At 36.7% G+C, this 16,527-nt stretch overlaps 1 pseudogene; it reads right to left on the bottom strand.

Annotated features, from left to right (window-relative positions):
• LOC137646368 (uncharacterized) overlaps positions 1 to 8,153 on the bottom strand; it is a 40,994-nt pseudogene extending 32,841 nt beyond the window's left edge.
• Positions 8,154 to 16,527: the final 8,374 nt, after the last annotated feature.

Genomic DNA, 16,527 nt, shown 5'->3' with positions numbered 1-16,527 from the left:
ATGCAAAAATAAATACCAAAATTTAATCACTAAGCATAAAGAATGAATGCAAAAACTTATAACACTAAACATCAAGATTATGTGCTCAACTAGAGCGGGCCCCAAAGACTATACCTTATTTCTAACAAGAAACAATCATAAACACGAATGCAATAATTAACTTGAATAAACCTTAATCCTAACTACCTAAATAATCAATACACACAAGACATATACAAAATTACCAAATTTCCCCTGAAAGAGAATCACGACAAGATACATCTATTTATTAATATATATATATATATATATATATATATATATATATATATATATATATATATATATATATATATATATATATATATATATATAATATTATGCCTCGCCTATAACGGCAGAAGCCAACACAACTCGTCTCTGAGCAAGTATAAAAGCGCAGTAGGTCAGCCACAATCAACTTAAAACGTCTACGAGGGCAATGTCCTTCTCCAATGAAATTAATTCTTGCAAACGAAGATACTTGAGGTTGCACGTAAAAGGGGTAAACCTCTTACCTATGGGATGGCTCGCTACATGGCTCCTCACGGGCTATTCAACCCCGGACGTATAATGCAGCACAAAGATCCTTGATCATGGCGAGGTACGGCGAGGTACGGCAAGGTACAACGGATGCAAATCCTACAGAGCTGGGGTCCTACGTCAGCCCCACCTCTACGTGCGCTCTTTCCACAAGAGGGGATACAAAAAAGCAAAGACGAGTCGCACGTGACTTACGTGCTTTTCTTCTTTAAGTCGGCACGACTTAAAGAAGAAAAGCAGTCGCTAGTGACACTTTCCTCACTCGCTAAATCCTCAAAGCGAAGCAAATTTAATTCCGTCGATGAAGAAGTCAAACTTTAATTTCGATAATATGGATCGCTGCAGTGTACGTCTTGTAGGGAAGAAAATATTGCCCGAACTAGCGTCCTGAACACTCGGCAATCCCACCACAACCCCGTCGCTAACACTCTTAGTCCGATCCAACCAAAAGTAAACAAAACCAAAGTTAATAACAGTTGTTCAATAGTTAACAACAAAAAGATGATCTCCAACACTGATAATATACTAAAATAAAAATAAAAAACGTAACAGCATATAAAAACACACACACGGACGTGACCAAGCTCCAAAACTCGAGTGCTTTATATTACATAATCTGATACGCAAGAGAAATACCTCCAAGATATGAAAATAATATGCAACTCCCAAACAATAATATATATGAACACTGAATATCTAAAAGGTGTTTTTACTTTACTCTCAAAACAAAATTGGTTGATTACTTCACTTTTAACGGGAACTATACTTAAATCAACCTCTTACTTCGGTTCTTTGACAGGGGATACAAGAAAATCACTGACAAAAGTATTGGTGATCAAGATAATATACACTTCACAAAAATAACTACATTTTATAAAAAAATAAACAATTCAAAAGTAAAACCAAAATTAAACTATTCGAAATATTAAATTTGAACTAAACCTTAGACTAACTCAAAAAGAAAGACACTTCAAAAAATTATATAATCACTTGTTGCAATAAAATTTAATTTATTAAAATATTTAATTTTGACAAAGATTGAATAAATGACACTTTAACACTTATAGAAAATAAATCATAATTATACTTACATATAGTTAACTGTTACTCTGATTTCCTTAGATTCCAACAAGGTTACCGAACGGTTAAGCAAACTAACTACACTTCACTGTTTAACCTAATCTCACAGGGCCAGTCACAAAAACCAATTAATTTTTATAATACACCAGGACTTCTATTAACTTATGCCACAAAAATTCCAATGTTTGAACAAACCATATTCATAATTCAGAGAAAACCCTATGCACGTTGAAGAGAAAAACACTGTGCACATTGGAGAGGAGATATGTAGTAGCTGAATAGATGCTGGAGAGGACTGTGGGACGATAGCTCTTCTGAGGATTAGGCTGGAGCTCACTGTCCCCTATGCATTGCTAGGCCCTTATAAGTAAACTTAATTCATTCCAGTAACTTCTATTAAATCATTCTCATAGCGTTTAGGGTATGGCTCTAACGGCGTAAGATTGCCAACTTTGCAATTTGGAGAAGGGGTACTACCGTTGCTTGCAAGGCAGCTCTCTCTGCTATCTCCGCATACCTCCTCTCGTAACATTAAGAAAAAATAATAATTTTCAGTCTAGAATTTTCCTGCCTCTTCCAAACACAAGGAAACATTATGCAATCCTTAGCGTGTGTCTTACAGCATATATTTTAACAAGAATGCATAAGACTTCGTAACAAAACTAAGTGAAATAAAAATTTAATCTTTAAAAAAAAGCTTAATTTGAATATTCGGAGCTGATTGAAATTCAGCTATAAGAATGACAAAAGTATGTAATTTGCATACATTACTTCATCCTACAATAGTGGAACTCACCTTACAGAGCTGTCTATACATCTCTTAAATACACAAATAAAGTATGTGAACGAAATATTATATTCTTATGAGGACCAGCTTCGTAAGATAGATCCCTTCCCCCCCAAAAAAAAAAAAGATTATTTATTCCGGGCCTGAATCTTTCGTTTCAGCCCAAGATAAATAATTTGTAACCACGTTATCTTTACCTGATATATTCTTTACATTAAGGGGATCGTCCGCCATTAAAGCCAGAATCGGCAAATATCATTGGGCTTTCATAATTCTACCACAAGTTATTTGTATTATTACTCTGGTGATCCTGTATAAATCTTATTGAAATCAGACCAAAAATAATTTTCTATGAATAAAAATTGAAAAAATATAAATTCACTTTTTCCTATTTTTCTCGAAAAAATACGTCATTGAATTAAATATTATTTCTAATACTTTCTGCTATTTGGAATGTGAAAATATTGGTCTGAGGAATTTTTTCTTTATATATTTTATATCACTTTGTTGGTATTTATATTTTTTTCTTTTTTTAAACTCTGAAAAATTTTGAACATTTCCAGTAACCTTACAAGTATAATTTCTCAGAATAGATTTTTCCTTTTTATTCCTCTTTCCAACGATGTCTTTGGGTTTGAAATAATGGAAAAATATTGTTTTGAACGTCAATAACTATAAAGCTGAGATATCGTCCCTCAAAGTTTTGCAACAAGAATACAAATAAAAATATCATAATATCATTAAACACTATTTTTATCGTCAATGATAACTAGAAACTATCCTAAAATATTTTAAAATAACTAAACTTACTCACTTTATAGCTCTATCTGGTAATTACCGCAAGCATGACCCCAAGTCGCATCCCCCCCCCCCCCAACATCCTATGGGAGTACCATTCACTCAAGGTGAGGGTATCAGGAGGTGCCACCTCCCTCTTTGTTGCCTGATTCTGCTTTTAGAAGGCATCACCTGCATAGTCTTTACTTTCTCCAATGTTTTTTGTCTTTCTTCTATTTCTTGGCTTCTGCATCTTCAGCTTGTCTTTATCAAGAGATGATAAGGATTCACGAATATCAGTGCTCGCGCCAAACAATGCTGTGAGTATATTGCTTCATCCATATCCAAAACTGTGTTCTAGAGTGGTTGTTTCGGCAACAAATATGACACGATGTAATCCAAAAAACTTTATTTTTTGGCAATTCTTCCAAAGTCGACTATGTATTGAATCATTTGGGTTCTGTGGCCACCCTGCTAACCATCTTTGTAGTAGATCAGGAGAGGACATGTCATCGAATATATGACGTATGTGAGCACGTAAATCCAAAGGTATTTTCGACAGATCATGTTTTCTTTTTTCATGAGATGGTGTATTTTCTCCACAAGCTTTGGCTTTATTAAAAAAAGCACCAGGAAGTCGCACCAATAGGACAAAAGTTATGACTAGGATTTTCGTCAGTTGAAATTAAGTGAAAATACGTAGCCCAAATTGCTTTTCTCATGCTTTCAGCTGTTGTATTTGTGTTACTTCACAATGTTTTTCCATAATAACACTGAATATATTCAATAAGCTTTTGCGTTAGCATGTTTTTTCCTGAAAGAAAACTCTTTTTTCTACATTTTCCCGTCTGTTTGAGTTATTTCACTGACGTTTTTTTTATTTTCATCATTCGATATCCCATCCTTTTCTCAGCATGGCTTATGCACTCTTCCTATACCACTTTCATAGTTCTATAAGGACTATTTTTATTATTCATAACACAAATAGCATTATAAGCACCTGAGTCCCTGTCACCTACTAACGTTGCATAACGAAAACCAATTGCCTCAGATCGAGACTACATGCTTATGGCCTCTTCTCCTTCCATACTTCCAGATTTACTTTCAAAGTTTTTTGTATATTTATGACGTTTTTCAATACCTTTAGAACATTTATAATAATAATTACTTAGCACTTCAAAATCAGTCATTGTCCCCGTGAATACTTATTACAAACCCAACACCAATATGTGATTGATGGCCACGAGTGAACCTTGTGTCATCGAATGAAACTCCAATGTTTATTATCCCATTTTCATCAGGTTCAATTCCAAGTTTATTTATATAAAAATCAGATACAAATTTATGGGCCTTTCTTTGCTGCTTCTTCATGTGCATTTTCTTCTTTTTATATAAAAATTCACTGTCTTGAATATGATCCAGCAGTCAGAGCACTGCCACCAACAAAACCTGACATTTTCCTTAGGCCTGCACGTCCAATTCCATTATCCAGTGAATGAAAAACCTCTTGCAAGTTATTCTGTGAAAACTTTTGATTTGATTTCCCGTTCCCATATGCCTTTAGAGGATCGTTGCACAAACTACTATTACAATCATTGCAGGCCACGTCAAATGTAGTATCCCATCTGTTGTTTGTAGGAATAATTTTCATGTTACTTTTACATTTTCTTTTCGGGCACTTCACAACACTTGCTATAGCTTCCAACTGTGAATTACTTATAAAACTAACGGCATCATAATCTTTAAACTTCTCTTCTTCATTTTCGTCAACGATCGACATCAGCTTTGTTCGTACTAGTGGGGGTGGAATACAGGGTTTTCTCAGTGGAGGAAGTTGTTGTTGTTGTTGTTGTTGCTGTTATTTGCTGTAAGGATGGCGATGCCACAGGTTCAATAGTTGATGATAAAGTTGGAGCTGTTAAATTTCTATCCTCGTCCATCACAATATCATCATCATACACTGCCTGTGATGATTGTTGATTTGCCACTGTATGTGTAGGTACTCCCACTGTAAGTTGTTCCCACATGTGGTCGACTCCGCATTCAAGGACTGTATCTCGAATATTACCATGCTTATTTAACCATCTAAATTTTCTTATAAGGGCTAACTCTTCCCTATTCTTAAATGTGGTTCTTCTTTTACTTTTAGGCATGATAAATACCACTGCAGTTCACTTGCCAGATATGTAAGAAGAAAATAAGTGACCACACCAAGAGCGCAAGGAACTACATTTCCTTTCACTATGGGTTTGTGGTAAACACTGAGACAATGAGTAATTGATGAGCTGTGTGTGGGGCGACTAATGAACAGAGCTGCCAAACTTACGTTTTATAGTAAAATATCTCTCGATATTCTATAAAAATAATACAATCATCATAGGTTACCATAAGTTCGAGAACATGGTGTCACGTTACTATGATAGCCAGTGGAGTGCCATATACCTCTACCACAAAAAATAGCAATAACTCGGTTATTTATGGGTGAATTAGTACCATACTTTCTCACGTGGTTCTTTAGTTGGGGTGCAGTTATCTCCCAAAAAATAAAATTTTTTGATATCCCAAAGTATATCCATGAATATCAACGGCGGAGGATCCCCTTAATGCAATATGGTTACAAACATAACGGCAATCTAGTTAACCATTAATTATTATTCTTCATTTTATTAACACAAGTTAAAGAATTTTTATATGAATAAACTGTAATTTCTTCATTCTGTAGTCTATTCGCATGAACTTCAAACTTCCTTATCACTGTGATTAGCGCAAGCAGTTCCTTTTAAATTGTCAAGTAAGCTCGTTCATGCAACTTCAACTTCGATGACATAGAACAGACGGAGTGAAGAATTTCCTCCTTGCCTGCTTGCAATAGGACAGCTCCAATCCCATTGTCCGACGCATCCACTTGGATAAGGATTTTCTTATAGAAATCCGGCTCTTGCAGTACTGGTTTCAAAGATAATATGGCCTTTATTTTGTGAAAGGATTCCTGGAACTCGCTGGTCCATACAAACTTTTTCTTGAGGCTAGTCAAATCGGTCAAGGGAGCGACTATAGCTGAAGAATTCAGGAAAAACTGTCTGCGGAATCCTGCCATCCCTAAAAATCGTTGTAATTTCTTCCTCGTTGTGGCAGGTGAAGTTTTCCTTATTCCTTCGGCGTTAGTGTTTACCGGGGTGATTTGCCCTCTTCCAACTTCAAATCCTAAGTGCCAACTTTTGCCTTTCCAAGTTCACTCTTTTCCAGGTTGATAGTCAGATGGGCTCCTCGCAGCTTTTGAAACAACTTCTCCAGGATTCGTAGATGGTGTTCCCAGGTCAATGAATATTTTACAATATCGTCGAGATATACCCCTACTCCTTCAAACGATCCTAGCAGATTATTTATCATTCGTTGGAAGGTATCGGGTGCATTCATTACACCAAATGGCATGACTGTGTATTGACATAACCCAAACTGGGCTATAAAGCCTAATAATAATTTTGTGTTGTCGTACAAGGAAATTTTATAATAGCCTTTTAACAAATCGATTCTAGGAATAAACCTCACTTGTACAAGGTTGTCGAGTAGTTGGTTTATGAGTGGTAATGGCTAATTGTCTACCAAACTGATCGAATTCAACTTTTGATAGTGCATACACATCCTGAAAGATCCATCGGGTTTTTTTCACGAGCAGGCATGGAGAGCAGTAAGGGCTAGAGCTTAGTTTGGGTAATCTGTTTTGTAACAAATAGTCCACTTCAAGTTAGTTCGTTTTAGGAAGTCTGAGACAATTTCAGGGAAACTTTTAATCAATGAGTTTATTTCCTTTTGCTGCTCCCTGTTCAAATGAGTTAATTTCTTCCAAGTTCCTAATGATGGACAATTTATTCACTTTGCTTACCGCCCCTACCTCATATCCACCGTCGTCTTCCGTGGATGGAATAGTATGCGCCATACACACCTGTGAAGCTTCAGTCTTGTTTTCGTTCTAGTATGGTGTCAATAAGTTAACATGTACCTTCCTTTGATTTTTCCATCTGCTTGGGGTTTTTATAACATAGGTCAGGTCACTGATCTTCTTCAAAATTCTGAATGGTCCTTGGAACTTATTTGCGAGAAGGAATATCCTTATCAGTGAGAAAACCAACACCTGTTGTCAGTCCTACCGCAAACTGTCTATCCATACTTCTCATATGAAAACTTTTCTTCATTATTCTTGGCTCATATTCATGTTTTCAAGCGAAAATTTACTCCTCTCGCCAATCCTTTTCCTCAAATTCTTGACATATTCTCCATCAGTTTCCTCTTGATCTTCCAATTTTCGTGCCAAAATTTTAATCAGTCCTCTTACTTCTCTACTGAACTCCATTTAATGCTGGCTACATCCCATTCTTTCTAGATAAAAATTGCATACCTCAAATAATATTAAAGGTAGTTCGATGTCCCATTCACTTCCTGTTTTATTGCAGTCCTCGGTTAACATACTCTTTAGGGTTTGATGAAATTCTTTCTAATGTACTTTGGGTGTCCGGGTGATAAGCAGTAGAGAGTTATTGTTTCACATCCAATAGTTTCATTACGTCCTGAAACAATTTTGATGTAAAATTTGTTCCTCGGTCACTCTGAACGATTTCTTGAATACTAAACTTGGTAAAAAGTTTAGCAACTTCTCGGGGATTACTTTGGCACTTATGTTCTTGTTGATTATAGCTTCTGGGTATCTTGTTAACATATATTTGTGGCCTTACTACGTTCGTGGTAATGGTCCCCCAATGTTGATAATTACCTTGTTGAAGGGGTCTCCTCGTACTTCAATCGGGTGTAAGAGGGCTTTCTTGATGTACTCGTTTGGCTTTCCAGCCATCTGGCAAACGTGACATGCACGGCAAACGTGGCTCACATCCTTATGCATAGCAGGCCAGAAAAAGGGTTTCATAATCTTTTCAATTATCTTCCTTATTCCCATCTTATGCGCTACGGCAATCACCTATCTTCTCAGTAGTCTGGGAATCAATGTCTGATGGTATATGCAGCACTCTGAATTCCCAGGGATATCGTGCCATCTATGCTTCCTCAAAGGCAATCCATCCTTGAGGTAATAGCAGGTGGGAGACTGCTGCACCTCCATCTCATCCACCACAAGGTACATTAAATCTGTTACCGTCACTTTCTTCACTTGCAATCTTATCAGCCTTTTCCGAATCACCTGTCCTACTTCTAATGCTGAGTTTTTTATTTCTACCTAGTCCACTGCTTCCTTGTCTTCCTGTTCATTCGCCTGTCGTTCCTCTTCTCTCGGGCTCGCCCAGGAGCTCTCCTCTTGTGTACTATCATGGAAAACCTATTCTTCCATAAACAAATATTCCAAGTTCATCGTTCCTTCAGTTTCTCTGTCTTCCTCTGCAGCCACTTTCTTCATCATACTCCTAGTTGTCACACAACTAGGAAACAGATAAAAGTCGTCCTTCTCGAGTTCATTCGTAGGACTATACTTCAGTGGTCTCTCCATTACAATGGGTCAAAGCACAATCGGAGCTCCACCAACCTCATTTCCCAGTAGGACTACCACTCATTTGACAGCCAATGAATCCTTTACTGCAAAATCAAAATGACCTGTCACCAACTTGCATGACAGTTTTAAATGACAAATAGGTGTAATTTTCTCACTTTCTATTCCCTTCAAAATGACAGAATCTCCTGTTAGAGGCCGTTTCACCATCGGGTGTACACCTCATGTCACAATGGTATGATTAGATTCTGCATCGCACACATATCTTAGCCGGGATCGGCTCATTCCCATCCAGAGCAGCTAACATACCTTCTTAAATGTACAGTTTAAAGGCATCCACGCTGCATAGTGGTTGTCCTGTTTGTCATTTAAACGTTATCTGGTTTATTTTCCTCATCAACCTTTCCCGTTCAATTCTTCGTCTTCTTATTCAGTGGAGTTGAGTTATTCTTAATGATTTGTGTGACTGCTTTAGGTTGGTTCAACCAACATTCCTTACTGATATGGCCTCTCTTGCAACACTTTTAACAGACAATAATAATCTTCTGCACGTCTTTCAGAAAACCTGAATGAGGACGGTTCGACATTTATTAAGGTACTTTCGCATTCTGCCTTGGAATAATACCAGTGGTACTTCCGCTGTAACTACTGATCTTGTTTTCACAGTTGATACTGAACTGGTCGGAACAACGGTTGAAACTTCATACCCGAGGAATTTTACAACTGATAACATTATAATCTTCACTCAGTGAAGCAGCTCTATCAACTTTCTTCACCTCTCTCTCTCTCTCTCCCAAGTACGTTCGAATATGTTCAGGAATCCCTTGTAAATATTTTCCAGCTCTATTAGTTCTTCTAAATCAGCCATCTCTCTCATTTTGGCAGCCTCTATTCATCTTTTAAAACATCGTCATACCTTATAATCATTATCAAAGAAATTCATTTTCTTGTCCTTCCACAAATTTCAGAATATTTCATTTTAGTATTCAGGGGTCATCTGATACATATGCAGCACACTGCTATTAACTTCTTCATACTCCTTCCTCTGGTCCTCAGACAGGGGAAGATACGCACTGCGTTCTTTTCCAATAAGGACTCTTTGCAATAACACAGGGCATTTATTTTCAGGCCATTCAATCGTCAATGCGACCATTTCAAAATGATCGGAAAAAACGTCAGGAGGTTTTCCGTGAATTTTGGGATCAATCTCTGTGCATTAGCCACATCAGTCATAGGATCGTACATAGCAGGCATCACACCTGTCTAAGTTGGCAACCTTGCAAGATCATTCAATATTTCCAATTCCCTTGAATGTCCTGTAACTTCTCTTGCATCTTCTTTATCCCTTTCTTCCCGTCTTGTCTCTTCTCTCTCTCTTTCTTTCCATATTGCAGTTTTTCTTGATTCCATTTCCCTTGCTTATCTTGCAATCTCTCTTGCCTCTTCTCTCCCTCTTTCTTCCCATTCCTCCTGTTCTACCTTCATCTTCAACTAAATCAAATTCTCTTCCACTGCAATTTGTCTAATCTCAGCCTCTACATTCGTTTCTGCTTTCGTTCCTTCAGTTTACGGGTCATCCAAAACTTACTTCTCTATGAATTCTTCTTCAGCATTTTACATAAGGTCGGGAGATGTTGCAATATATTCTTCTGGCAACTTTCCTTTGTTTATCAATGGTTCTAAGACTAGATACCTTATTTGAGCTTTAGTCATTCCCCCAGTTGCATGGTCTCCATGTGACATCAAAATAACGAGCCACTGAGCTTTAGTTACATTAGCTCTCGACAATTCCTGAACATTTGGGTATTCCTAAAAATACTGTGCATTTTATTGCCCCATTTTGGACTTTACACAAAATTATACCTCTCCAAAAATATATCCTAACAACGCATAGAATCATATCAACAAAAACTGGTCAAATATTTAATCAATACACGACCCTGTTATCGCCAATATTCAAAATAGACTCGCTCGATCCCCGGGCCTGGGCACCAGATCATATATATTACGACTAGCGAATTATGTAACTTCCCGAGCTCCAAAACTCACCTCCTTTATATCACATAATCTGATATGCAAGAGAAATACCTCCGACTTCTGAGAATAATACACAACATCCAGACAATAATGTATATAAACACTTCATATCTAAAATGCGTCTTCACTTTACATTAAAAATAAAACTGTATGAATATTTTACTTTTAACAGGAACTATCCTATCCTTAAATCAACCTCTAACTTAGGTTCTTAATCAGGGGATATGAGGAAAGCACTGAGAAAAGTATTGGTGATTGAAATAATACATACACTACTTAAATGAATATATTCTATAAAACATTATGCACATTGGAGAGTAATACAATATACACATTAAAGAGGAGATACGTAGTGGCTGAATAGATGCTGGAGAGGATTGTCGGACGATGGCTTTTCTGAAGTTAGGCTAGGTCTCTCTTTCTCTCATGCATTTCTAGGCCCTTTTATATTGACTTAATTCATTCTAGTGACTTCCAGTAAATCCTTCTCGTGGCGTGGGGACATGGCTCTAGTGGAGTAAGGTTGTCTACTTAACAATTCGAAGATGGGTTACTACCGTAGCTTGCGAGGCAACTCTCCTAGTTAACTCCGCCCACCTCCTCTCGTAACAATAAAAAAAGAATAATATTCTAACCTAGAATTTCCATGCCTCTTCCTACCACGTATTGTCATAATGCAATCCCTAGCATATGTGTCATACAGCATACCTTTTAACAATGTTACATAAGACTTTGTAACAAAACTACCTGGCATACAAATTTTATTACTTAGGATAAAGTAAATTTAAATATTCGGATCTGAATTAAAACTCAATAAAAGAAATGACAAAAGTTTTATGCATTTCACATACATTACCTAATCCGATGAGAGTGGAACTCACCTTACGAGTTGGCTATACATCTCTTAAATACGCAAATAGAATACGTGAATAAAATGTCATACTCTTATGAAGACCACCTTTGTAAGTATTTATATATATATATATATATATATATATATATATATATATATATATATATATATATATATATATATATATATATATATGTGTGTGTGTGTGTGTGTGTGCGTGTGTGTGTGTGTGTGTGTGCGTGTGTGTGTGTGTATATATATGTGTGTGTAGAAAGAATAATGATAGGAATTGCAACATCCCGCCACATTATTTTGGCGCCCGAACAGGGACTGCCGAGGCCGGACTGATAACTGGACTCTTTGACAAAGGACTGATAGGATACGAATTTAGAATTAAGACTGAAAAAAAAAATGGAAAAATAGTTAAGGGTTTTGAAGGAGGAATTGCGGTTGATTAAGGAGCGTGAGGAGAAGTTGTCTGTAGAGAAAGAGAAATTGTTGCGTGAGAATGCGAGGTTGAGTTGTGAGAATGAGGAGATGCGAAAGGAACTGAAAGCGCTAAATGGAACTGTAGAGAGAGTGGAATAGGGTGTTGAGATAAGGATGTGTGAGAATGAGGAACAAATGGAAGCTATGATGGAGCAATTAATGGGAATGATGAAAACTTTCATGGGTGAAGGCGCACTCGGAGGAGTGGCCTCTGCTACGGGTAAAGGGTTGCTTGTGGAAGAAAAGGTTAAGGTAGGAAGTGATAGTGATAGTAATAGTGATAGTGTAGTTAAAGGGACTAGGTATAGTAAGGATGAATAGAAAGTTGAGAGGAAGGATGAAAGGAAAGGTAAAAGTGATGTGAAGAAAGAGAAGAAAAAGTGTCAGGATGAGAGCATGGATGATCGTGAATGGGTAAAAGTGATGTCAAAAAAGAGAAAAAAAGTGTCAGGATGAGAGCAAGGATGATCGTGAATGGGTGAAAGTGGCGAGTAAGAAAAGGGCTAGGAAGAGTATGATCAAGGATAGGAGTATAAGTGTGGAATTAAATTCTTTATATTCTAGCAAGAAAGTAGGAAACAAGAATGAAGGTAGCAGTGATGATAGCAGTGAGAATGAACGTGATGTGTGTAAGACTGTGTTTATGAGAGAGGTACCTCGGTGTGAAAGGTTCAATGAGCATAGTAGTAGGGATGTATATGAGTTTTTCAAGGAGTATGAGAGGTATTGTCAGGATAAGTATGGTGATAGTAAGAGAGTTTGGGCTAGGGAGTTAGGGGAATATTTGACTGGGTATTTGTTGACGATGTATGGTGTGATAATGAGTGTAGGGGATGTTGATTATGAAAGTGTGAAAAAGAGAATAATTGAACAGGTAAAACATATGAAACTGAGTGTTAGGTATAAGCGTAAGAATGATTTTGATGAGGCACGGATGAATGTAGGAGAAGCAATATCGATCTATATATACAGGTTGGAAACTTTAGCTAGGAAGAAGTATGAGGATGAAGGTATAAATGAGAACAAGGAGTTAATGGAGAAGTTCTTGGCGACAGTACCTGAGAATGTGTGTGAATTTATTAATTTGAAACGGAACGAAAAAATGAGGTGGACGAAAGAAAGATTGACATGGGATAATATACTAGAGATAGTTGAGGATTATGAGTTAGATAAATGTATGAAAGAAAGTAAATCTGTGAGTGTAAGGACTGGAATGGAGGAAAGTGTGCCAGAATTTGTTAGTTTTAGAGATGCTGTTATGAGAGGACCGATGAGGGTAGCTGATAATGTAGTAGATAAGAGTGTTAGGGCGAGTAATTTGGGAATACCTGTAAGGACAAATGAAGGGTTTAGGCAAGGGAATCAGGTTTGGAGTGATATGAGTGCTAGTGCGCAGCAAGGTAGGCCAGGTAGTTGTATTCGTGAAGAGAAGTGTTATAGATTTGGGAAAGTGGGACATAAGAAGAATGAATGTAGATGGGCTCTAGGTGCTTGTTTTGGAAGTGGTGAGGTAGGGCATAGAATTAGCAAGTGCAAGAAAGAGAAAGGGGTAAAATTTTATCGATTTGGTATGACTGGGCACATAGCGAGTGGATGTCGTAATAATCGTATGAATGTGATTTGTAGTAATTCTGGTAAGGATGGCCATTATGCTAGAATGTGCAAGGAACCGTGGGGTAAGTGTACTTACTGAATGTGGTGCATATGGGCATTTAGCTAGAGTATCTAGGAAGAAGGGATTAAGTCAGCCAGGATGTTCGGGAAACTAGAGTGTAAGAGGGTTCAGCTGGGTGAGTCCTCCTGTGTGTGTGTGAAAGGAATAGGATCAATGTTTGTGAGAATGGGATGAATAATTAGTTGGAAATGGGCAAGTATGAACCTAGTATGCATGAGAAATTAGGGCTGGAAAATAAACAACTAGTGTTAGTTGAATATAGGAAAAAGAGGCGTTTGAAAGTTTTAAGTAAGGAGAAAGTGCAAGGGAAATTTATAGATATAGGTAAGAATACGAATAAGTATGACAAGGGTGTAAATATGCAAGTGAGTGTGGAAGATAAATGTATTGATACAGAGGAAATGTGGCTGAGTATGAATGATACATACATTGTGTGTGGCTTTTCGTTAGATAATGTAAAAGAAAGAATGAATAACGCAAGAGTGAGAGATAGGGAAATGATAATTATTATAAATGAATCTTTTGCTAAAGTTGAGAATGTTTTTGATGAAATGGATGAACTGTTTACAGAAATGACGGTAATTTTAGGGCCAGATGAGAACGAGGTAGATAGGATTGTACATGATATATTAGATGATAAGGATTTAGAAAGGAATAGTGTTAATGTAGCGAATGATTGTGATAAGGAAGAAGTGAATGAGAGAGTGTATGGAGGCCCAGTTACTCGGAGTAGAGGTCTCACTCCCGACTGCGACTGAGTAATGAAAAAAATAATGTAACTGGTTGTGTGAAAATGTAGTAGGATTTGGTAAAGTAAGGGGGGAGGAATGTGGAGGATTAACTTTTGTTTTACTTTTATTTTTTTGTTTGCCAATGAGAGAGAGAGAGAGAGAGAGAGAGAGAGAGAGAGAGAGAGAGAGAGAGAGAGAGAGGGTAGTTAGTGTATCGATTGTTTGTTGTGAGAAAGACTGTTGGTATAAATGAGATTGTTTGTTTATGTTTTTAGCTAGGTTACGACAGTGGTGAACGTCTTGGGTGAATGGCTTTTTTATTTGACTGCAGCAAGGAAAAGTAGTGTGAATGCTGGATTATCATTATTATTTTTTCGACCAGCGGGGAAGTGTTTTTATTTTTGAGCCATAATTCCTCATTTGGAGAGAGCTTATTTGTTGAATATTGATTATTGATGACCTGGCTTGTGATAAGGGACTTGGAACTGACTGCTCTTTTAAATTTGGATATAATCGGTAACGACTTTGGCTGTAAGAAGGAATTTTTCGATTGATGATGATGATGATGTTGATGATGATGATGATATGACGATGATAACTACGACCCCAATCAGGGAGGCAGCTGTGGTCAATTGCCACACAGTGTACTGTTACCCATAGAGCCGTGGTAGTTTGGCGTTAAAGACAGTTGGCAGTGTGTGGACGACTGTATTGCTGTCCATAAATATATATAGCAACATATCTGGTTGTGGTGCATCTTAGTTTAAGTTTTGATATTTTTTATCTCTGGGTTTATGTGAATGGGGTATTTTTCATTTATTTTGTATGTTAAGTTTTTTTTGTGTTGTCTGTATGATTTCTTTAGTTTTAAGTATAGTAATAATTTTGGTTGTGTTTAGTTTTAAGAATATAGTGTTAAGGTTTTGGTTGTTTTTTATATCCTTTTTGTCTAAGAGTCCAGTTTATGATAAAGTAAGGGGATAGTTTATGCAGAGGAGACATTTGTCAGTTAGTGTGATCAAGGGTGTGGGGGTTGTTTTTGCAACACCTCGCCACATTGTCAAGCTTAACATCCATATTTTCAGTCAGAAGCAATTTTTTACTCAAACGCGATAGTCTCATATTTGCAAGGAAGTATATTTTCAACTGCTGAGGGGGGAGGAGGTATGAGAGTGTTTGGCGTTTACAGTGCGGTGCCCTTGCTCGCTTGCCACGTTCGGTGTGGCCGAACCCTAAGAAAGTATGCGAGTGTGGACTACCACAGAAAGACCATAAACAGACGCAAGTGGGAGGACATGTCTAAGGCTTTTGTTCTGTAGTGGACAAGTAACAGGTGAAGATGATATATATATATATATATATATATATATATATATATATATATATATATATATATATATATATATATATATATATATATATATATATATATATATATATATATATATATATATATATATATATATATATATATATATATATATATATATATAGTGTTCCCAGCAGGATCAATTCTAAATGATTAACTTCTAAAGTCAAGGAATGTCATAGTTTAACTGCATCACAAATCAATTATATTAAAAAGTATTTGGAAGCTGGGAACAGGACACTGTAACTCTTCTGGCATCACTGAAATCAAGGTAACCCTTAGTTTTACTTCCCCAGCAGGAAAACTCGAATTTCATATTAAGGAAATACATTGAATTCCCTTTTTTTCAGTGAAAACCATTCATTTTATATTTTAGATTTTAAAATACGGTTTTAGATTAACTTTCCAGACTATTTATCACAGAAAGTATAGAAAGGCAGTATCATTAAATACATAATGATAACTATATATCTAAAACATCTCCCACAAAACTGAAATCATATAAGACAACATATAAACCAAAAGTAATGGGATCAACACATGGGAAATAACTGTTGAATAAACGGCATCCATACTTTAAACATGCAAACATCGTGGAACTGAAATTAAACAGCAGTGGTGGTGGTGATTTTTATCATTGCTATCAATTATTACCTCCATTTTAGGTTCAGATATTC

The sequence above is a fragment of the Palaemon carinicauda genome, chromosome 9 (assembly GCF_036898095.1).
Source record: "Palaemon carinicauda isolate YSFRI2023 chromosome 9, ASM3689809v2, whole genome shotgun sequence".
Classification (NCBI taxonomy): Eukaryota; Metazoa; Arthropoda; class Malacostraca; order Decapoda; family Palaemonidae; genus Palaemon; species Palaemon carinicauda.
This window is presented reverse-complemented; position numbering and strand designations above follow the sequence as displayed.